The sequence below is a fragment of the Ambystoma mexicanum genome, chromosome 10, assembly GCF_040938575.1.
Source record: "Ambystoma mexicanum isolate Mex_15411 chromosome 10, UKY_AmexF1_1, whole genome shotgun sequence".
NCBI classification, from domain to species: Eukaryota; Metazoa; Chordata; class Amphibia; order Caudata; family Ambystomatidae; genus Ambystoma; species Ambystoma mexicanum.
In genome coordinates this window covers 1,502,585,466-1,502,610,649 of record NC_090932.1, presented here as the reverse complement: position 1 = coordinate 1,502,610,649, position 25,184 = coordinate 1,502,585,466, and the positions used below count along the sequence as shown (strand labels likewise).

The 25,184-nt window shown below is 47.1% G+C and overlaps 1 protein-coding gene across 12 annotated transcripts in view; it reads left to right on the top strand.

Annotated features, from left to right (window-relative positions):
* The window catches only part of PITPNM2 (phosphatidylinositol transfer protein membrane associated 2), a 1,944,277-nt gene that overhangs the window by 1,681,709 nt on the left and 237,384 nt on the right, over positions 1 to 25,184 (top strand). The window lies entirely within an intron of this gene.

Here is a 25,184-nt window from a genome sequence, read left to right as displayed (position 1 = left end):
TGGCCTCAAATCATTGTAGGGTGAATGCCCTTGGAGGACTGAAGTCCAAGATATGACAATCGAAAGGAGATTTTTAGAATGTGTGTGTGTATTCTATCCAGCACCAAGATAGGGAGGGGTGGCTAAGTCCGTGCCAGCAACCCATGGAGATCTGGCTAGTGGATGGGTGCTGTGATAGACTGTCAGGAGAGTAGGCGAGTCAAGGAGACTGATTATCAGCCAGCTGGACCAAATCTTTGTCGTGGGATTCGGCTGTATTCTAATGGCAGAGGTGATGTGCGTTATGAAGTCGAGTAGTGAATTGCTGCGGAAGTGTGCGTGTGAATGGCTGTGTCCCGGGCAGCATACGGCCATTTTCCATTGAAATGTAGTGCTATACGTACGAGAGGGTCCCTGTAGGCTTTGAAATGCAGGCCTACAGGACCATCCTTGTGGGAAAAGATGCAGGGCAGTGGCACCAGACAGCAGCAAGACTCGAAGTGCAAGCCCAAAACACTTTCCCTGTTGTTTGGCCGGGGGTCCTCCTCCACCATCTGAGAGTCCACGCCTTAACAACAAACCAAGGCAGCAATGCTAGTGGGCATTTTCTGATAAACATTTGGCGTACATATACTCTGATATATACTGAACCAATTTCAGCAGCAACCCAATGCATATTTGGTCAAGGACAGCTATGGTGGGCGATTTGCCAAAATGGCCACCAGGAAGGTAAATGCACGATTACAATGTAATTATTTTGCAGGGAGTGATTTCACTCTTGATGGTTAAATTCAGGATAAAAAGCAATTTTATGTACGTTATTGTTTGACAGGTCTTTGATACAGTTTTATCAAACCATACAAATAAAAATGATAGGCCTGTTACCGCAAAGAAGCAATATGTTTTTAAAGCCTACATTGTCTTTGAAGTCACATAAATCAACTTAGGGTCCTTTTGCATGCCCAGACAAGGCATAGTATCACAACATATGCAATACAACACTGGTAAGGGGATGTCATGAGTATGAAAAATCCCAGTAGAGCACAATAATAGTAATGTGCACTACTCTACTTCAAAGGATCTGTCAACATCAGCAACACGACATTGTGCACAAGGTAGGTCCGTCCCGGGAATTGAATACCGCTCTCACTAGGTTGATAGGGCCTCCATTTGAACCCATGCACAAGGCTAACATAACGTTTGTTTCTTGGAAAGCAGCTTCATTGGTTGCTACCCCCTGAATAAGGACAAGCTACTGCTTTCGAACCACTTGGAAGTTTATGCCACGGGTGCCGTCCTCTTTCCAGCTAAACGAGCCACTGATGTTGTCAGTTTCCTTCAGTGCTCTGACAACACCTGTAGAAATATCCCTGCATTTACTGGATGTTGAAAGGGCACTCAGTTACTACATAAAGTGCTTTCAGCAGTCATCTCAACTGTTCATAGCGTTTGGACCCAATGGTAGTGGCAAAGGGGTTTCCATAGCTAGGTGGCCATCTGCATGCATTGCCTTTTGAATTGAGTAGGCGGGAAAACCGCTGCCTCAAAGGCCTGAAGCGCATTCTATAACAATATGGAGGTCCTGCATATTTTCACTAGATTATCCTGCATTGACAAGAAAACAGCTGAGAAATCCAGGGTCGATTAGGCGTCCCTCTGAAGCCGGTTCTCCTGAGTTGAGCATTTTCCGCCTCCCTGTCTAGATGGTATGTCTTACTGCTATATAATCCATTCAACAGCATGCAAATGTAACAAAGATCAAATGCTGGAGAAGGAATAAGTTACTTAACTGTAACTCCTGCTTCCCTGCATAGGTATCTTTCATAGATTCACATGTGACCCTTCCTTCAACCCTGCAGGGGGCTCAATACTGCACATTTTCTGTGTGTTTAAAGAATCTGAAGATGGCCTCCGGGAGTGGAACTTTGTAAGTACTACCTATCGGCTAAAGGGTAAATGACCCAAAATGAGATTAATAGAAAACAAATGTGAGTGCAGTTTCTTGTGTTTCCATTGAAAATGCTTTATTTTCAAAATCTCTATTATTTTGCATGGGTGCATATCATACCATCAACATACCACAACATCCCATCAACCCCACCCCCCAAAAACATACAAACTTACGGTATATAATACAGCAGCGATAAAGCTGAAAAAGAGAGACATCAAATACCACGGCGACACACGCCTTCATGTCCGATGTCTCTGCAGCCCAACTTTGGGGATCTAAAATACATTGGGCCTCATTACGACCCAGGCGGAGGACCATGGTGCTATTAGCACCATGGTCCATGCCGGTGTCCGCCATGGCGGAATGGGGAATTACCACCCCATTCCGAGGTTGGTGGGGCGGTAATTCGCCATGCCGCCATGCCCTTCCCCATTCCCATTTTTGCCCCCTAGGCTTCAATGGGAATGGGGAAGGCGCTAATAACGGTACCACAGATTGCGGTACCGTTATTAGCACCAAAGTCCCTTTGCGGGTCCCTACTTTAAAGGCTGGAAAAACCAGCCGTTAAGGTCGGGTCCCGCAAAGGGACCTCGTAATCAGGCGTTAAGGGTTTAACGGCACCGACACCTTTTACGGCGTCGTTAAACCCTTAACGCCAGGGTCGTAATGAGGCCCATTATCAATGTTACGACCATCTGGTGTCAAGGCAATCTACAGAGGTTATTGTGCTTGTCCAAGAAAGAAATTGAAGAATGTGATTGAACTGGTATCATGTCCAACTCTGTTTGGAGTAGCCACCAGCTACAAACAGACAGTAAAGAACTTAGGCTGCATTTGGCAATCACATATGAGTTGTAATCTGCAGGTTAATCAAATCATTAAGACCTGCTAGTTCCAAATGAAACTTCTAAAACCTTTGCTCCCGCTCATTTTGGAGAAGGACCGTTCATTTGTGGTGGGAGCCCTTACTAATACTAAGCTTGATTATTGTAATGCCCTTCTGGCCGGTATACCCAAGTACCAACTACACTGTCTCCAGGTCACTAAGAACTCAGCAGCACGATTGATCTTCTCATTGCCACGTAAAACATCAATTTCAGGGTTCTGAAACGGCCTTCATTGGCTGCCATTGCAGCAGAGGATACAGTTCAAGATCCTGTGTCTCGTTTTTAAGTGTATTCATGGCCTTGCCTCATTCTATCCGGCCTCTAAAATTGTAATCCATCACCCTACTCGTACTCTGCGATCTATCGGAAGGGCGACTGTTGGCGATTCCACTTTGAAGAATTTCCACCTGGGGTGACAGACGTTTTTTCTCAGTGGGCCCCCCCGTGCCTGGAACTCTCTTCCTTTACAGCTACGGCTCATTGATTCCCTAATTGTTTTTTTGGAAACAATTGAAAACATATCTGTTTAGGTACATTTTCTGTGTAGCCATTGTTGGTAATCTAACGTCTACACGATTTATACTGCATCTGTGCCCAGATGCAGCTTGCTGTCAGGTCCTTGTCTGTGGGAAATGCGCATTACAAATACAAAAATCTAAATCATAGCCATTTCTACCGCTGCCCAAAACGGTTTTATTAATGGACAGGACCATGTCACATGTAGAAAATCGGCCAAGTCATAAGAGCACCTAGTACAGCTGGGCGGTCTTTCCGGGTAGAATTTATGCAACCTCTCAGGGGAGTAATATACCTGGTGTAGAAATGTATAATGGATTATCGAAGACGGTTGTTCAATGAGAGGGACTTCGTTTGAGAACAAATCCGCTTCCACTGGCCACCCGTCATTGTTTTACCCAATGTCGATTCCCATTTTAGGTGGGGCATGTTGGTCTGAAGAGACCTCTGTGCTCTAATACTCTTATACTTGACTGAAACCAATGATGTAGTGGAAATGGATGTAGTCACATATTGTAGTGTTGGGGGGGTCAGGCGCGCCTGCGGGAAGTTCGGCCAAATAGCCCTGATCGCCTCCTCTAATCAGAAATACAGAAACATTGTTAGACCATCCCACATCCCTCTATTTTTCAGATCTGCCCAGGTGATCGGGTGTCCATCCACTACCAGATCTCCCAGCGAGTCTATTCCCAGCCTTTCAAAGTGTATTCGAAAGATCTTTTCATGGGTAAGTGGCATATCCCTGACCCTGTATATAGCGAATGTGGTGGAGTAGGGAGATATCTTCGCAGTAATAGTCAGCACTTTATGCCATGCTTTTCAATTATTTAAAATCGGCTAAGATCTCGGTTCGGGGACATGTAGGAGGGGGTCTCCACAGCAGGCCGTTCAAGTCGTCAGAGTATGTGATGGCCTTTTCAAGAGAGACATGAGGGAGATCAAACGAGGGGGACCACCACCATATGTAGTACTGCACTTGTGCAGCCAGGAAATATATATACAAATCAGGATATTTCAACCCTCCCAAAACATAGGGCAATGTCAAAACCTCGTGATACTCTGGCATGTCTACCAGCCCAAATCAGGCGTGTCAACAGTTTACGTGTTCTGGACCAGAAGCTAGAGGGGGGCCAAACTGGGACGTTATTAAATATATATAAAAACTTTGGGAGTATAACCATCTGGCCTGGGAGATCTGGGCTGCTTGCGATATAGGAAACAAAATCCATCCCTCAACCCTGTTCTCTAGGTATTCCAAGGCTTTCAGGTAATTTCTTTTCAAACAATTCTGCCGGCGAGGTGGTTATATCAATACCCAAATATCGCATGCCATCAGAGGACCATCTAAAGTCTTCACATCTCCCTCTCGGACCACAGGTGTTAAGGGCAGCACCTCCGATTGAGACCAGTTGATTCGCAACCCGGAGACATTACTGTATTGCTGAAGCACCTGCACAACCGCACAACCGGTTGTACATTTTCCCTTGGATGTTTCAAATACAAAAACATATCATCGGTGTAAATCGATACAATAGAAGCATGAGAGTAAAGTTTAACACTGCGATGTACAGGATTCTCCCTTAGGCAACAAGCAAGGTATTCAATAGGGAGAGTGAATAGAGTAGGGGATAATGGGCATCCCTGCCTTGTGCCTCATGTTGGCGCTATACATTCCGACATGAATCCATTGGTGTACACTACTGCTCTGGGCTCTGCATATAGCATGCGTATCCAGCGGAGAAAAACACTCAGCCCAGAGCGTCTCAGGACTGTCGAAAAGGAACGGCCACTCTACTGAATCAATGGCATTTTCTGCGTTCCAGGCAGCAACAACCATGGGGATTTCAGGATTCACGTTGTGCATGAGTGTGAATAATTGCTGTACATTGTTCTGAGTGGACCTTTCCGGGATGAAGCCTGCCTGGACTGGGACCACCAAGTCAGACACATGTGAGAGAAGGCGATCCGCCAAGACTTTCACTAGAATTTTATTGTCTGTATTAATCAAGAACAGTTGTCTATACGACTCACACTTCGAGGGGTCTTTATTGGGTTTCAGCAGTACCGTTATGATAGCTGTTCTGGTGGATTTAGGTGGAGTACCTGAGCTAAAGGATTCCTCATACATACTGCGTATATGTGGGACAATAAAGTTGGCATATTCCTTATATAGTTCAGCGGTGAGCCTGTCTATACCCAGCACCTTGCCATTAGGGAGGGAGAGGATAGTAGTACGTATTTCTCTCTCCATCTGAGGCACGTTCAACTGTTCCCCGACTGTGTCAGTTTGAGCCAACCCGAGACAACATGATCCAGATATTGCGATATGGAGTCATGCCCAACTTTCAATTGTGACCTGTTTAATTGTCCGTAATACTTCCTAAAAGTCTTGCAGATCACTAAGCGATCCCTACTTGACGTTCCACCTGGGTCTTCGTTCTCCCCGATATCCGCTAGTTGACGCTCTTGTCTAATCACCCATGCCAACGTGTGATTAGGACGGTCTCCTTCCCCATACGCTGCCGCCCTAACTGGGTATCCCAGGAATCTCACCTCCCATTTCATACGGAGACGGAGTGCTTCCCGTTTTGTTTTTAGGGATTCCCAAGCCAAGGGGGTATCATGTAGTCCATGTTGGTCTTCCATATCTTTAATTTCCTGTTCAGTGTTAGATATTGTTATACACACCCGACCCTGGGAGTCCTTTGGGAAATCTGGAAGGAGGGCCCACAGACAGCCTACCTCACTTCATGGCCGTCCCCGATGTCCTCCCTTTGGGGGCTCCCACTTGACCTGGGCGGGAGGGGATTTCGGAATTCCCAGATCTGGTCCGACTTGGGGATGGAATGGGCTGGGCAGATGTTCAGGGAGGGAGAGTTTCTCTCATACGAGGACCTGAGGGAGAGTCTTGGCCGGGGGTCCCTCACCATTTTTGAATACCTCCGCCTCAAGGGCATACTGTGTGACCAATCGTGGGGCCAAAACTTGAGGAGGCAGCTGACCCCCTTTGAAAAGTTCTTCGATACAGCGACCTCGAGAAAGGGCGCGATGTCGAACATGTATAAAATCTTGAACACTTTCAACCTCCCTGGGAGAAGGGGCTTCCGCTCATTTTGGGACGATTTGGTGGGAGAGGTCATCTCGGAAGACACCTGGTCAAGAATTTTCAAAATCGCTTTCCATGGGAACTTGTTCACCGCAGACATGGAGCATAACTTCAAGGTATTGCAGGGGTGGCATAGGGACCCAGTAAAACAGTAAAATTGTCTAAAATGTTCCCAGGGGTTACTCCAATGTGCCCGAGGGGTTGTGGCCAGAGGGGATCCAGGAAGCACATGTGGTGGCTCTGCCCGAAAGTTCAGGTCTTCTGGGAAAGAGTACGGACCTGGATCGCGGAGGTGTCGGACGAACCTCTCCCCCAGGACCCTTTGTCAATATTGTTGGGGGTACCCCCGGAAGATTTGGAAAAATATAGATATCCAAGGATGATGGAAACAATGCTCCGGGCAGGGAGGGTGGCCCTGGCTCAGAAGTGGAAGAGCCCGGAACTCCCCTCCAAGGAAGATTGGCTGAAGAAAGTAAAGAATATGTTCTTAATGGACAAACTCACAGCTATGGTGAACAATGACTCAGGGCCTTTCATGGCACATTGGTATGGGGTGCAACAATCTTGGGGATGGGATGTACACTGACCTGAGACACTGGCTCGCACCGAGGGAGGGGAGGAGGGCTCGGAGCCCAGCTGGGCCCGCCTTGAATGCCCACGACCGGGGGAACGGCACCATCGACCACAGCCGGAAAGAATGGTCACCTACCACATCGTCTCCTGAGCACAGGGGAGGATAAAGCCGCCCATTGTCTTTCTCGTTTGAAGTTATTGCAGGATTTCGGGGGTGGGGGGCTTTGTTGGGAGGGGGGCGGAGGGTAGGGGGGGTTAAGGGTTGAATGGGACAGTCAATCGCCTTGTGTGCCTTATGGGTTACTCAGCCCTGTTTGTAAAACTAATAAAATGCCAATAAAACCAAAGTTTAAAAAAATATATATTGTTATACAAATGTCCTTCAATACTCCGCCCTCTCTAGACATACTTTACAGGCTTCCCATACTATTCTTTCATCCAATACCAAACCCGCATTTATCTCAAAGAAGGTTTGTATATCCTGTCTTAATATTGTTGCGGAAAAGATCATCCTTCACCTCAGACACCTTGGGGGTAGTGGGGGACAGGAGACGAGAACCTTCACCGGGGAATGATCTTACAGGGAGCGTGGAAGGATTTGTGCTTCCACAATAGAATGGAGTATGTTTGAGGAGACATGACATAATCAATCCTAGAAGGGCTATCGTGGACCCCAGAATAAAAGGAATATTCCCTGGCAGTAGGGTAAATTACCCTCCAAGCATCATACAATCTATGGTATTCCGCAATGTCCAGCCATTTAGTCACAGCATTTGGTAATACTGTCTGTTGTGTGGTGGATCTATCAAAGTGTCAAGGACAGGGTCATATTGAAATCGCCTGCCCATATAATGTCATTATCTGAGAACCTGTGTAGGTGGCTGGCACATTTTTGGAAAAACTCAGGGGAGTCTGTGTTCAGGGCATGAATATTTATAATGAGAACACTGAGACCAAGTACCTCCTCTGCCTGGATCTGCTTTTAAGTGGGCAGGGAAGTGTCTCATAGCCCTTCACCCAAATTTCCTATTTTAGCAGACTGGTCCTTGAAGACTTAGTCTATGGAAAGCTGCTCCTTTCTCAAAACAATTAAAAATCATTGTGGCTGCAAGGAAGGATTTGGCCAGATCGCAGTATGCAAGCAAATAGACATGTGTCTGTCATTGGTATCTCAACAGGAACATACGTGCCTTGCTTGCACCCTTCAGCTGATAATGTGCTATCCTTTAATAACTTACTTGCCAAAATAGGGATCTCATGGACACCTACAGGATCTGTCTATCGGCTCTTGGACCTATCTACATACTAGTTTGCAGGTGGTGAATCGTTTGAACCTGATTGTTAAGACACTTCAACTGCTTCTTGAGACTTTCTCCCCAGAGAAGCAAACCACACACACTTTGGGACCTGAATTTAGTTCTTTCAGCCCTAATAAAAAACCTGCAGAGCTGAGGTTGTGTCAAACTCACAAAGGGAGGATAAGAGGACTCGACCCCCTCTCCCGAACCACAGAAGCCGAATAGATCGACCCACCATTGTTTGGCACGGGCGCCTGATAATGAATAACACAGGAAGCCACGTGGCAGCCAATGGGGGGAAGACAGAGTTGGGGAAAGGGGGGTGGAATGACAAAGGAAAGAAGGGGAAAACATAACAAGCAAGTACATGACAATAGCTACTGTGTAAGTCAATACTCCTATACCTATATTCTTAATCCTGAACACCTAACCTGGCCTCCTAAAACCTGAAATCAACCTCCTGCATACAAGATAATAACAGTAGAGTACCTAGCATAGCATACCCTTATCACTGGTCATATAGACACCACTCTCCAGACAAAGCATGGGGTTAATACTTAGACATGACACAATACTGAAGCAAAGGGTGGAATATTCCACTTAGCACATTGAAGTTTACAAATAAGCGTGATGGCACAAACAAAAAGGGATGTCCCTTGCATGAAAACACAAGACTCATGGCCCACGGGGCACAGTGTAGCGACAAACAATGAATCACAACAAATTACACAACACACGTGCCCTCTACAGTGGGACACTATGTAATGTTCTCAAAATCAAATTAACTAGAGATGAATCTCTACTTGTAACTGCATAATGAGTCAGGTGTAATGTTTGTCAGTTCTTAGATTAGTGGCGTGTTTTCTCCAACGCTATCAGCAACTTTTGTGAAACAAAATAAGCAACCACCTGAACACATACTTCATAAACCATGCCAAATGAAGTAATACACTTAACTGGCGGTCCGGATGACACCCAGACCCTGAAGTATGTTGCCCAAAACGAAGTGTAAAGCTGATTCACTGCCGCGGCCCTGGTTCCTTCTCCCTCCTGCATATCATGCTGTAAATCACAGTCGCGGCCCGGGGAGAAGCTTCACAGTCCTTCGGCGTCCCAACGAGATCTCATCTGCTGGCGTCCTCAGCTGCCGCCGCCCGTGCTAATAACTGTAATTACCTGCACTGAGGCACAGGCGGCGGACTTTAAGCAACTCCTCATTAAGCCCAGCTGGAGTGCCGCGTGAAAACCTCTGAACTACACATTCCCAAAGCGTGCTGGGAAATGTAGTTTTCTCCTATTTTCGTCTTTTTGGGTACAGAAAACGCTGTCCCTTACCCCAAACTTTAACCCTGACAGGTTGGTTACCTTAAATATTTTCGTTGGTGATCGCCTTCACACTGTGAGAAACCAGGTGTCTCACCCGCAGTGTCCCCGGGGATCTCTCTCTCAGTTGGCCAGGGAATGGCCATAGCCTTTGGATCCAGACCCTGGGGGTGGACCAGTGCGGGAGGATCACCTGGGTGAGGGGTCTCTGGGGAGTGGGACACCCGGTGGCGAGACGTGGTATCCCCCTCCCGGGAAAAACCTTTACCCCATCCTACCCGAGAGGATATTTAGAACTCTACCCTCCCCCCGTCCCCTTTCCCTTCACACACACTTTCACACCGACAGCCCGCTCTGGGAGAAAACAGACTCACACCCGAGCATTGTACCTGACATGTCAGACTACAGTGGTCACAAAACAAAAACAACAGACTCCACTGTGTTGAAAGGGTAAGTTCAATTAATCATAAACTTAAATTGTTCTGTGTATCTGTTAAGATAGAACAATAACTCTGATAAGAGCCAACTCAAATTCTGGAAACCATCAAATGAATGCATTATAAATTGTATGAATTTATTCAATTACAAATGGAGAAATGGTAATACATTTTGTGACAAAAGTTTATATTACATAGAAAAATACATATTTGAAAGAAAAATGTGTATATATATATATATACATAAATACACAGGAAAATAACTTGTATTGAACAATTAGGCGAAATTACACAAACAAGTAAGCAGAACATTTTTTGGAGAAAAATAAGAGGTTGTATCAAACAAACAGTTTTTGTGAGAGAAAGAGATCAAATATTTCTAAACTTCAAGTTTCATGGTTTAACTTATCATTTGCATGGCAGGTCTGCCTACGTGCTGGTCCATAACACGTTTCAGCAACAGTGCCACCTGCCGGGCGGTGAGTTCAAAAGATGCCTTCCTCAGGGCGACAAAGCAACTGGACCCTATAGGGAAGCAGACACAAGAAAGAACAGTAAAACATTTTTGGTGGCTTACAGAATAAGTTTTGACTGTTTATCTTTGTAAATAATTTCTTGTTAGACTGCTAGATTATTTACAGTCCCTAATGGACAGCTTACCCAAAAGTGGGGGCACAATCTTTAGGGAGCAGGCCGGGTATGACCACGAAGGTGCATGAAGTGCACTTCGGAAGGGAACGCTGTTAACAACTCGTCTGTCTTTTTAAAGAGTCTTGTTGGTAGTGATCCAGGCGGATGTTTCAGTTTGGATTGCAGTAATGACATTACTGAATGTTGTAAGGGGAGCAGGATCCTGCAAATAGACAAAGAGTAAATGTGTCTATGTTCGGCAGTGTTAGTTGTTAAAAAAAATGGGTTGTTAAAAAAATGGAAGTACTGGTCAGCAAGCTGTATAACGGAAAACAGGGTACCTTAAGGCTGATGGAGCTGCGAGTCTTAAAGATAGCCTGCAGGGAACTTTCAATGTTCAGCTAGTCCAAAGATCGAGCATGTGCGCATAGAAGTAGATATGCAGTCGTCATAGCGATAAACTGTGAAAAAGAACACAATTTAGGAAATGTATATTAAGAGAAGACTCCTACTTTGTTTGCATGTGTGTGAAGCGGCAAACAGGCGGACCGCTTACCTGTGGTTGCACAGTGTATGGGTGCGTCATGAATTCCCAGCAGTCAGGCAAAGAATAGCCTACAGGGAAGACTGTGATTCGGAGGTAGGGATTAGTTGTTAAGTATCAGCCCCTTTTGACGTAGGCGAGTCGTCCAATTACTAAGAGGGAGGCTTTGTAATGATTGGAGGATGTCAGATGGGCCCTTTTGTGAAGCAGGAAGTCGTTTATATTAGATACACGCAAAATTAGCAAATGAACATTTATTTTCGAGTGTATTGATTCTGTAATGGTGATAGGATACAGTACCTCTTTGGTGTTTTTCTGTTTCAGGTGAAGAATAGCATACAGGGAAGACCGTGGTACGGAGGTAGGGATTGGTTGTTAAGTATCAGCCCCTTTTGACGTGGGGGAGTCGTCAAATGACTAAGGGCTTCATCACGAGTTTGGCGGTAACCCTTAAATCTGGCGGTATGAGCGTGAAAATTCCCCATTGAGCCCAAAGGTGAACGGGGCATTCCCGAATGGGCTCAGTGGGGAATGGGGACTTCCATTACCACCAAACCCGAGATCCGCCACTAATAGGGGGGTTTGGCGGTAGGGCAGATAGCGCCAGCCCTATTAGCGCCAGCGTTACCGTCCAACTCGTGATGAGGCCCTAAGAGGGAAGTTTTGTGCTGATTGGAGGATGCCAGATGGGCCATTTTGTGAAGCAGGAAGTTGTTTATATTTATGTTCTTAGATGCACGCAAAATGGCAAATTAACATTTATTTTCGAGCATATCGATTCTGTAATTGTAATAGGATACAGTGGGCCTCATCACGACTTTGGCGGTAACCCTTAAATCCGGCGGTAGCGCTATTACCGCCAGATTTAAGGGTCCGCCAAATCAGGACTTCGGCTGATTTCGCCCTAGCTCATAGCTGGGGGGAAATCCGCCAAAAATTCGCACTCATACCGCCGGCGGGAAATCCACCAAAGGTATTAGCGTGAAATTTCCCCATTGAGCCCAATGGGGAATGGGGCATTCCCGAATGGGCTCAATGGGGAATGGGGATTAACATTACTGCGGAACTCGTGATCCGGCGCTATTTGCGCCAGGGAGTTCGGCGGTAGGGTAGATAGCGCCGGCGTTACCGCCCAAGTCGTGATGAGGCCCAGCGCCTCTTTGGTGTATCAGAACGGCCTGGAAGATGCTACGATCAGTGATAAATGGTCTGGGAATGGTCCGTGCTAGAAGGACTCAGATTGGATGTGGTGTGTCATACCCTTATGACGTGAGGAGGCGGTCAGAGTTGCTCAGAGCTGCACGTCTATTTGCGATAAGTAGGGTGATCCTGATTAGTCCCCTAAAAATCACAAGGCCTTTTATGCTTTTGAAATGTATGAGAACGAGTTGAAAAAGTGTTACAAAGTGTGTTGAAGCGAAGTAATAATATTGAGATTTAGAATGAGGGTTGATTTTTGCAATTGCTCTAAAAAGTGCTATATCCGCTTCAAAGTACTACCAAACAAGATGCTCATAATTCAGACCAGGTGAGGGGGTACTGTCATGATGTATGGGAGAAAACAGACTCACACCCGAGCATTGTACCTGACATGTCTGACTACAGTGGTCAGGCAAGGTCAGGCAGCTGAACGGGGGAAGAAAGACGGCAAAACAACAAGGAACACAAGTAGGGAGATACCCTTGACCTTGCCAGGTCGAGAAACCATTACTTTCCAGAACCCTTTAGAGTACAAAGCATAAGGCCAGGAATCCAAACTGAGGAATCCTGTATTGCGTGTCCGAGATACCTGGGGTCCTCTTGCGCGGCTGACCAAGTCGGGGAGGATCAGCAGCCACTGTGGTACTGTCCTTGGCTCCAAGATCAAAGCAGCACCTGAGAGATGAACAAAGCCGGTGAGTTGGGGGAAACCGATGCAAGACCGGTCTGTGTTGAAGTCAAGGTTGTAAGCGCCAACATTGTATAAAGAGCGCGAGAACAAAGATTGAAATGCGTGTGATGAAAGACGCGAAGAAAGCTTAATTGCTAGTGGATGTTTTGAACATTTATGGCGAACAATATAATACCAGTGACATAGTGGTCCTGCACCATGTGCTCAATCAAAGGCGAAAACTGTTGAATGAGAAATCCTGATGAGAAAAGAACTTTGATGCTTATTTGTTAAGACAGGCCCTCTGCAACAAGAGACTGTATTTGGTAAACAGGCTTTGACAGAAGGCCTTGATACCTATGCTTTCAACTGTATCCTCGTGGCCAAGAAACCAGTATGTGCGAAGCTTGAACGTGAACCCTTGCACCGTGCCGAAAACAATCAAAGGTCTCTGTAAGATATCCAGCTAAGAAGTGGCATAAATGAAAGTAAGAACATTCTGTGAAGTGAATCAAAGTAGTCCTGCGACAGCTTAAGAAAAAGCCATCGCACATTCGAAAGTCTTCGATCTTTAATATCAAGAGGAAAATGTAGAAAGTGGGTTTACATGGTCCGAGCCTGAACGAGGGAGACCACATGTTAACTTTGTACAACAGGGGTCCGAGTCCTAACGCCTAGCCTGGAACTTTGGTCTGGACGTTCTGACAGGCGTTATAAATCCCGACTTCCGGGGAGACATAAAGGTTCTCCTACAGAACATGGCGAAACTCCATTTGAAATACATTGTGGAGACAAAATTGCACTGGGAATTCTTGAGAAAGCTCTATTTCCCCACGTTTTAAGGAAGAAAAAGTGAACCAAAAGAAACAGAGAGATAACTTAGGTTTTGGAGAGGCTGATAAACCACCCATCACTGAGGCAAAGAGGGATGAAGAACCTACCATCCTTTCCGATTTAGCCTTCGCCCATCGAAAAGATCCAGTACTCGCAGATGCTTTCTTGCAAGTGATTCCTGAGGCAGAAAGACTAGAAAAGGGGACTGCCTTTTTCTTCCTGAAGCAGGGGTTACTATATAGAAAGGAAACCTCCAGAGAAGGCCTAAGTGAAAGTCAATTAGAAATCCCCAAAACGCATCATAAGATTGTGCTAGAGATTGCACGTTCTCATTTGACAGGGGACATTTAGGACAATCTAAAACCCAAGCTCACATCAGTGGGAAATTCTATTTGCCAGATATCCATGCTGACATTAAGAACTTCATCCAGACATGTGAAATATGCCAGAAAACCAGCACACATATTCCCTAGCCTACCCCTCTAAACCCCTTACCAATCATAGAAGTCCCTTCCTCCCAAATTGGGATGGATATCATTGGACCGTTGGAGGTTGGGTAATAAGTATGTCCACTTAATCGTTGATTACGCTAGCCGATACCCGGGGGCGTTCCCCCCTTGCGGAACAATACAACCAAGCAAATCATAAAGCACATATTTCCATTCTTTTCTAGGGTTGATTTCCCCAAGGAAATTCTAACGGATCAGGGATCCAATTCTATGAAAGAGTAGGCAACACACATCTGTGTTATAGGCTATTAGCAGCCGAAAGAGACCCAAGAGAGGTCCAGTTGGTAAAACCAAACCCAAGAGTAACTGTGGTATGGACTCTGGTTATTAATAGAGTGAAAAACAAGGCTGTGATGGAAGACAGAAGGATAGAGCGAAAAAGAGATACTATCCCTGCCTACTGTGCACTCTCAACTAGGTTGCGGTATTACAACGCCTGTCTAATAGTGACAGAATAAGAATGAAATTACCAACTTCTATGATGTGTAATACATTCAGCCTTGTAGGTCCAGTACCACTACCCTGTTAACTTAGTAGAATTTGCCCTATTGTTTGATTATAATCCAATTCTATGAGCAAACTCATCGGTGAAGTCAAGGAATTACTACATATTTCTACCTTAAGAACCTCAGTTCACCACCCCCACCCCCAAACTGACGAATTGGTAGAGAGATTTGACAAAACCCTTAAGATGATTTTAAGAAAATTGGTAGATAAAGATGGAAAGGACTGGTATAGCATCATTCCCTGGGCCTTATTTGCAATAAGAAAGATCCCGCAGGAATCCGCCGGCTTCTCTGCCTTTGAACTATTTCACTGTAGAGGACTACTAGATGTATTAGACATGCTCTGGGAGACCTGGGAAGAGGCATCTATTCCCCTCTCACAAACAGCTACCCGATTGCGAGAGCATAAGAAGCTTGTCGGAAATCTAATCTACACTGACATGGAAAAAGCTCAAGCCCAACAGAAGTCCACCTATGACAAAAAAGTACATTTAAGATCCTTTTCAGTAGGACAAAAGGTATTAGTCCTATTACCTACCTCTGAAAATGAACTTGTCTCAAAGTGGCATGGGCCATATGGGGTACTAGAGAAAACGGGGACCTGCACCTCTCAAATAGCCAACCTGACAAGAAAAAAACCCCACCTTTAACACGTTAGAGGAGGAGTTAAAGGAGTGGAAAGAAAATCCTTCTGCTGCCTCTGCCTCAATATTGTCTTGTCTGGTACCGGAAGAGATAGACAATTCTGAGCTTATGCCACATGAATTATCTAGACAGAAGCAAGAAGATTTAAATGGCCTGGTTATTGCATTCCCTGATGTATTCTGCGAGAAACCAGGGAGAGTACATGGTACTTATCATTACATCACAACTCCAAAAGTAAAAGTGGTCCATTTAAAAACCTATAGACTCCCAGAAGCCCGAAAACAAATAGTGGTTGAGGAAGTGAAAAAAATACTGGAGGCAAACATTATTGAGCCCTCTTCAAGCCCATGGTCCTCCCCTATTGTGTTGGGAACTAAACCTCATATTTCTTGGAGATTTTGCCTAGACTTCAGGCAGGTCAACCCCAATCTCTGCCTTCAATGCCTATCCTATGCCATGCATCGATGAGTTAATAGATAAACTCGGAAGTGCCACATTCCTATCAGCCCTATACTTAACCAAGCGATATTGGCAGGTCCCAGTACAGGGACCTGATAAGGAAAAGATGTCTTTTTCAACGCCCATGGGACTATTCCATTTCAAAGTCCTCCCTTTTGGCCTGCATGTGGCCCCAGCCACTTTCCAACGGCTTATGGACCGGATATTACAGCCCTACTCCGATTTCTGTGGGGCCTATATTGACGACATAGTCATTTACGGTAGTGGGAAGACCATCTTTTTTTAATCTTTCTACTATTATGAGAACCCTCAGAAAAGCCGGCTTAATTGCCATCCATCCAAATGTAAGCTGGCTCAATCGGCCGTAAAATACCTCAGCTTCTTTGCAGGGAACGGCAGTGTCCCGCCCCACTGCAAAAAAGTTAAAGCCGTCCTAGATAACCCCACGCCTAAGACCAAGAGAGACCATGGGGCATTCTTATGATTGATTGGTTATTACCATAGGTTTACCCCAAATTTCTCAGATAGGTAAATTAAAAAACGCTGAACCCCAAAAAATTCATTGGACTGATGAGGACGATGCATGTTACACCAACTTAAAACAAATCTTGTGTCAGGACTCAATCCTAAAGGTAGTAGTTTGTTTTCTAAATGCCTCTCTCACAGGGCTAGGAGCATTTCTATCACAAATTAGTGATGGATTCGAACACCCTATCCTATTCACCAGTTGAACACTCTTCCCACATGAGAAGAACTACTCTGTGTTGGAATTAGAGGCCCTTGCCATCAAATGGGTAATCACCCATCTAAGATGCTATCTTTTAGGAAGGAAGTTCACACTAATCACAGACCATTCACCTTTAGTATGGATAAATCAAATAAAGGACTCTAACTCTTGAGTCATGAAATGGTTCTTAGACCTGCAACCCTACTGCTTCACTGTGGAAAACCGAAAAGGTAAAGACCAGCACAACATTGTTTTCCTTTCCTGTTTTCCCTGTGAAACTGATGAGGCTACATCGCATAGGGGAAGAGTATGTGAAAAAACCAGAAGGTATCTCACCTGCTAGTCCCCAGGAGTCTCTCTCTCAGGTGGCCAGGGCACAGCAATCGCTTTTGGATCCAGACCCTGTGGGTGACAAGTGTGGGAGGATCACCTGAGCTAGGGGTCTTCGGGTGTGGTAGTGGGACACCTGATGGCGAGACACGGTATCCCACTCCCGGTAACACCTTTACCCCATCATACCCGATAGGATATTTAGAAACTCTACCCCCCACCCCCTTTCCCTTCACACACACTTTCACACGGACAGTCCACTCTGGGAGAACACAGACTCACACCTGCGCATTGTACCTAACATGTCTCACTCCAATGGTCCTGCAAGGTCAGGCAATTACTGTTAATCAGTCACACCTGACTTCCATTAAACTTCCCCACGTGAGTAAAAGGCGGAGCACGAGAGCACACTCTGAGCGAGGCAAAGCACACAAAGGAACAGTACTTTTCCGATGTCAGCTGAATGAGGGAAGAAAGACTGCAAACCAAGATGGGTAAGCAAGGAGGGAGATACCTTTGACCTTTCCGGCGAGAAACAGTTGCTTTCCAGAGCCCTTTAGAGTGCAAAGTATAAGGCCAGGAAACCAAACTGAAGAATCCTGTATTGTTTGTCGGATATACCCAGGGCCCTCCTGCATGGCTGACCGAGTCGGGGATGATCAGCGGCCACCGTTGTACCATCCATGGTTCCAAGCTTACTAGCATCCTTAGATTTAGGGTTAGATAGGGTTTACAACCTGCAGGATTGGCAAATTACAGGTTCTATCCTAAGAGGAACCCTACCTTGTATTTCACAGGGACAGGATTGTACTGGGAGATCAGCTGTCCTTTCTGCCAAGAGTTGTACCACATTTCCACATCAACTAAGAAATATCTTGGTCTTTCTTTTTCCCCCAATACCTTCCACAGATGCAGACTGAGCTCTTCCCTATGTGGATGTGGAAAAGCTGCTGTAATTGATCCTGGACAAAGCAGATCAAGAAAGCGAAATAACTCTGACTCTTTTGGCAGGGTAATCGAAAGCTTACCACTAGCTCAGTGACTAGCAACAACAATACTGGAGGCCTACAAAGCGGGGAATAAAGCTCCTCTGGAGGGTTTTCGCGCATCGTTGGCCATTCAAATGTACATTCATCTAGAGGAGATTTGTAAGGCTACAACCTCGGTTACCCCCTCATGCCTTTTGTAAACTCTAGGTGCTGGATTCCAGCTCAAGAGCGGATAGAAGCTTTGGGCAGGCATTACTGTACACCCTTTTGGCAACCTTTTTGGTAATGATCAGTCATTTCCTACCACTCAGTTTGGTTTGTAGATGTTTGGGAATCTCCCATAAGTATGGAGAAGAGGGTGCAAAACCTAGGAGAATAAAAAGGATATTCACACAAGTGAAAACAGCACTCTTAGTCCGCAGACCTCTTTCCTCCATACATCCTCCTGCCTGCCCCACTTAAAAATATGTACAAAGTTCAAAAGAGACTAACGGTTGGGTGGTAGACACCTGAGAAGACACAATGTTTGTGTTACCTGAGCACATGCCGTACAAAGGAAAGTCTAGAATTTTACTTGCTGACCAACAGGCTCCGGTCATGACCCATTGAACATCCCATAAGTATGAAGGAAATATGACTATGGACTAAAAGTACTGTTGCCACTGCGTTGAATAACCTTTTCGCTGTGCTTAGTAATTGTAATTCTTAAAGCAGTCTGTCATTCCAAAGCTTGCTGCCAGATGCCCAAGCTTGTCAGGGGTTATACTGGGCTAATCCCCACGGACTCTACCTCTGAATGCCTATTCTGCAAGCAAAAGGGTATATGAATACAAATACAGAATACAGATAAAAGATCTGTTTTTTATCTGAGGGACTCCATCCTCTCCTAAGAAGTAGAAGCAACATCAGTACTTTTTATAGCCATTGCTTCCCTTACCACAACCCCAACAGCTCTTCAGGGCTTCCCTCAAAGTTTCAGCAATAGGTACCACTGGCACATGATTTCACCCCTGTTATGTAAATGATAAGTACATCTGAGCCCCCTGCTGGAGGAATGGGCCACCAAGATAAGCAGCTGCTGACAAATTGAAGGCACTAATGTCACAGCTTAACAAGCGAGGAAAGACAATTAACGGTCTGCTCTGCAGCAGAAGCTCCATGGGGAAATTACATAGACACAGAACAAGCAAAGGGTGTTATTTCCCCAAAATTGAGTGTACTAGAAATGTTCCATACATATCTTCACAACTAACGTGTGTCTTAGTGATCTAATTAACACACTTGTTGCAAAGTGCACCAATTGCTGTCTAATTAGTCAAATCTATGTAGGAAGTATAGATATTTCCAACCAGTAAGAAAAGCAAAGTAATCCTTCTTCCACATTGCCAATGTCTGATTGTAGCATACGTAGCACACATTAACCCACATTTCACATGTAATTGTGTTTTTCTCCAGCATGGGGTCTGGCATGGATTCACATGCTCATGAATATTCCAGTCATCAGGCTGGGAATCCTCAGTAAAATAAAAAAACAGTTTCACTTTCACTTACAAACTGTATTTCTGCTTTAAACCTGTATTTGAGCTTCTCATCCTAGGCTCTCATCAAAGACTCAACAAATTAGACCCCTTGTTTAAATCTTTCATCATTGATGGCAATATCATCAAGGTCACAAAGGACACTAAAATAGGCATCTATATTGACTCCACCCTCTCTCTTGCCAGACAAACTAACACATTCTCCTCTGCGACAGCATACACATGTAAGCATGCCGTCCATTCTTATCGCCGGCCAACTGTACCACACTAGCTAGGACACTGGTTATGTCCAAAATTGACTATTGCAACACCCTTTATCTTGGTACCAACCTTTGCAATATCAATAAGTTACAGATCATCCAAAACAATCCAATGACAGTCCTCTCCCTAAGCCCCTCCTCTGGCAGCCATCTTCAGATTGTTACCGCACGCTTCAGTGTTGGGAGTCCTCGAGTTTGTTCGAGTTTCCTCTGCAGGCTACTTCTATGTTTTTGACGGAAAGGGGTTCTATTTTTGTTCCAAAAGGGCCTGTGTGCTCTCTTCTCCATCTGCCAACAGCAGGAACCCATTGTCAGTGAATTTCGACGCCCCTCAAGGGTGAAGATGGTGGAAGATTCCAGAAGGTCATCGGGCCTACTTTGCGCCCTCCGACCATGACAGAAGAAAAGAAGTAGGGAAGGTCCCTCTTGAAGCCCTGCATCAAATGCGGGCTGCGGAACGTTTTTGTGGAAAACAAACACATGCAATGCCTCTACTGCCTACATCCAGACCATAAGGAGGTGGAGTGTGAAATATGCCTCAGGTTCTCCAAGAAGACAACGAGGGACAGGCACAGTAGACTGGCAGCGTGACTTAAAGCTAGGGCCTCTGCCCTGTGCTCCGAGCAGGGTCATGTCTCACCCAGGACCGTCCGTTCCGAGGAGCAGTCTTCTAAGTCCTTTGAGGGCACCTCATCCGTGGGGGCCCAAGATAAGGCCAAAAACCGCAAGTGCAAGTCCACTAGGTTTGCCACGGAAGCGGGTACCAAGGTGAATAGGGCGCAATCGACATCACCCTCTGCCTCCATTACCAGTCGGCAATCGAGCTCCTCCTCGAAGAGGAAATCTTCTACCCCGGCTAAACTGCGAGAGAAGTCCGAGAAGCCAAGGATGGAGGAGAAAAGGGCCGAATGGCTGCTATTATGACTGCTAAGCGAGCTGACCCTGTGACGATAGCCCCCGCAGCACAGAAGGTATTCCTGGCCCCAAGGTGCGACACCACCGCAGTGACTTTGGCATAGTCGGCTGCCTCGCCAGAAGAGGGGAAACTGCCTCAGGCCCCGGTTCAAGCCCCTCAGGGGGCAAAAGGGGGAGGTGTGAGGAGGCCCCGAAACAGCACTCCCAGGCTGTGGCCCAAGCCATGGAGGTCTCGTCCACAGACGACAAGGATTAAGAATCCTTGCACATGGTCCATGAGGACGTGGAAGAGGAGGACGACGTAGCAGGCCTAGTTTTCCGATCCCACCAGCCTAGCCAAGGGACATGTCCCTGGACTTTCTGTCGACCCTGCACACCTTTGTGTCAGAGATCCAGAGGAGGATGCCCCCGGGCCCCGTTCAGCCTCCAACAAAGAAGAGGAAGCATCATCCGACACCCACATTTCAGCTCCCATGTCCGCGTTGGCCTCTATCTCCCCCAGCAGTACCAGACATGGGGACGGATACGGCCACAACTACGTACAACGACAAAGACATTGTCGCAACGGACGACGAGTCACCGCATTTGGATGCTCCACCTAGAGTGTCCCCTCCGGACGAAGTGGGGTCATTCCACTCAATGATCTCCAGAGCCTCCGAGCTATTCTAGCTTGTACCAGAGGAAACCAGGAAGGAGGATTTCTTGTACCAGAGGCGCAAGGCCAAGAGGAAGACAATCATGGTGGTGCCCCTTCTGTATGAAGTGTGGGAAGAAGAACTGGCCCTCATGAAGAACCCCAGCATGGCTCCAGCCAAACGGGATAGGCTGGAGAAGAAGTATTGTGTGCCGGGGGGAAGCGGTCAGCTAACCCGTCCTTGTCGTCTTCGATCTCTCTGGACAGCAAGGGGAAGCGGATGGATGCCATGGGAAGGAAGGTGATTTATACTGCAGCCTCCACTATAAAGGCGGTCAACCGACAGGCAATCCTATTCAGTTACGTCAGGGAGCTGTGGTACAAGCTGGGCCTATTCTGGAGTTCCTCCCTGACGATAAGAGGATGGAGGCAATCACTCTCTTCCAGGAAGGATAAGTAGTGTTCCCAGGCATACAGCAGCGAAGGATAGCGTTGTCGTCGCCCACAGGGCAGGACGCCGGCTCCGAAGCAGGCCTGAACCGTCTGGGACGTCGGCCCCCACACATGCACCACAGTGGGAGGCCGGCTGACGAGGTTCATCAGCAAGTGGAGGAAGATCACCACCGACAGATGGGTGGTGGACGCTCTCACCCAGGGGCACACACTGTCCTCAGATCCCTCCGATTACCAGTCAGGAGCAGCACATCCCTTAGCTCCTGGAAGAGATACGGGCCATGATGTGAAAAAGGACGATAGAGCTGGTTCCATATCGACTCTGGGGCTCCAGAGTCTATTCCAGATACTGGTCAGAAAGAAGACAGGAGGCTGGAGACCCATCCTAGACCTGCAACGTCTCAACAAATACGTGAAGTCCCAAAAGTTCAGGATGGTCACATTGCAACACGTGCTTGGCCAACTGGAGGAAGGAGACTTCTTGACGTCGGTGGACCTGGAGCACGCCTATTTCAACGTCCCCATTCACATGAACCTTTCGTAGTGCAGGCTGAGCACTACCAGTTCAAGGCTCTACCTTTCGGATTGAAATCAGCCCCCAGAGTTTTCACAAAATACTTGGCACCGGTGGCTGCACATCTACGTCTAGGGGACATACACGTATACCCGTACTTCGACGACTGGCTCATCCGGGCCCACTCTCGGGATTTGTCCATCAGACACATGGAGACAACCGTCCAACTGCTGACGACTGTGGGATTCTCCATCAGCTATCCGAAATCCTACTTAACACCATCGCAGAACGCGCTGTTCCTAGGAGCTGGACTCAATACGGTGTCCTTCCTGGCATCACCCTCTGAGGAGCGGGTAGCAGCCATTCAAGGGAAGTTGCAGCGACTGTCGTCGATTAAGACACCCGCGGTGCGGGCTATCAAGTCGTTACTCGGCATGATGTCGTCCTGCACCTACCTCATCCGGCTCTGCAGGTTGCAAATGCGACCTCTTAAGGGGATCCTGGACAATCGCTGAATACAGGTGTCCAGACGCTTTGCCGACAAGATCCTGCTCGACGACAAGTACCATTGGGCGATAAGGTGCAGGGGGGTCGTCCGCTCCAATATTGCCCAGGGAACAGGGTTTCAAAACCCTCCATACCAGGAGACGGTCACCACGGACGCTTCCCTGGAAGGCTGGGGAGCCCACACCGGATGTCTGCCTGCCAGAGGCCTGTGGCTGCCGGAGGAGAAGGATCTCCATATCAACATCCTGGAGCTAGGGGCAGTGTTCTGAGCCCTCAAGTCGTTCCTACCGTCTATGAAGGGCAAGGTGATGAGGATCTTCACGTACAACACCCCCACCATGTCCCTACATCAGAAAACAGGGGGGCACTCGATCCCCAGTGCTCTCCAAGAAAGTGCAGGACTTGTGGCGCACTTGTGGAGTCAAGAACACTATTGCAGACTCCCTCAGCAGGGAAATGCGCTCCTGCCACGAGAGGGCACTTGGGCAGGACCAGGTGGACTGCATCTTCATCAAGTGGGGCAGGCCCCAGATCGATCTGTTTGCGACGGTGGCAAACTCCAAATGCCAGACGTTTGCCAGCAGATTCTACCAACTGAGGAGCCTGGGGGACACGTTCTCCTTCCCGTGGGAAGGGCTGTTGCTGTATGCGTTTCCTCCATTGTCTCTCCTGCTATGAATCATCAACACACTCAGATAGTGCCAATGCAGGATGATACTCATCGCCCCGGCATGGCCAAGGCAGATTTGGTATCTGGACCTTCTCAGCCTGTCAGCGTCGCCTCTGATCAAGCTGCCAGTGGGTCCAGATCTTCTCACCAGAGAAGGAGGCTCAATCCTACATCACGACTCAGTATCGCTGAACCCGAGGGCTTGGTTCCTGCAGCCCTAGAGTTTGGAGGATATGAGTTGCCAGCAGGCTGCAGGGCGGTTCTCGCAAAAGCCAGAGCATCATCGTCCTTGAAGGGCTACGGTCATAAGTGGAAGCATTTCGCTACATTGTGCCGGTCACAGAATATTACCCCTTTGAGAGTCATGGCCCCACAGATCCTGCCAAACTTGCTTTTCAAGGCGGGACTGTTGTATGACTCCATCTAGGTACATCTGGCGGCTATCTCCCGCTACACCAGGTCTCCATAAAGATCTTCGCTTTGGTCACATCGACTCGTCAAGGAGTTTTTCAAAGGACTTTTGAGATCTTTCCCCCCGGTGAAGGCTCCTGTCCTGTCATGGGAACTCAATGTGGTTCTGATGAGGCTCATGGGGGCCCCCTTTGAGCCTCTGCATCAGGCTCTGCTCAAGTTCCTCTTGTGGAAGACGGCTTTCCTGGTGGCCATCACCTCTGCCAGGAGGGTAGGTGAGATCCAGGCCCTATCCTGAAAGCAACCTTACCTGACTTTCCATGAATCGAGGGTGGTGCGACGTACGTACCCCTCCTTCATGCCGAGGGTTCCGTCGGAATTGTACCTCAACAAGCCTTTGGTGTTACCTGTTTTTTTGCTGAAACCTTTGTTACCGGCGGAAAGGGCCTTGCATTCTCTGCATGTTGCTCGTGCCCTGAAGCTCTACGTCACATGCACAAAGAGTTTTCGGAAGACTCCAAAAATGTTTGTGAACTTTGGTCCTGTGAACCAGGCCTTGTCCAAGACTTCCTTTTCAAGATGGCTCTCTGGCTGCATCGTGCAGTGTCATTGGTTGGCTAACCGACCGCTGCCCAGCTGTCCGAGAGCCCACTCCACCAGAGTGATCACTGCAACACCGGCGTTCCTGTCTGGTGTGCCCCTGCTCGACATCTGCAGGGCTGCAACGTGGAGGTCCACTCACACCTTCACGAAATTCTGCTGCTTCAACAGGTATTCCAGGGAGGTGTCCCAGAGTCAGCCAAGCAGTTCCCACGCAACCTGTTTGCTTCAGGTGAGTCTGTTCCAGGGGTAAGTGTAATTGCTTTGGTTGAGTCTTGCCACCTTCTGTGGTTGTGTAATGTTGTACTGCTATGTATTCGCTACTCATGAGCATGTGAATCCATGCCAGACCCCATGCTGGAGAAGGTTTAAGTTACTTACCTGTAACTATTATTCTCCAGCATGGGTCTGGCATGGATGTACATGCAGTCTCCAGCATGGGTCTGGCATAGATTCACATGCAAACCCTCCCTCTGACCCCTCTGCGGCTCTTCTTGTTCATACTGCCACTTTATGCTCCCAGTAACACAAAGAACCTCTCTGAAAGCACTCGCTCTAACTCATAAATG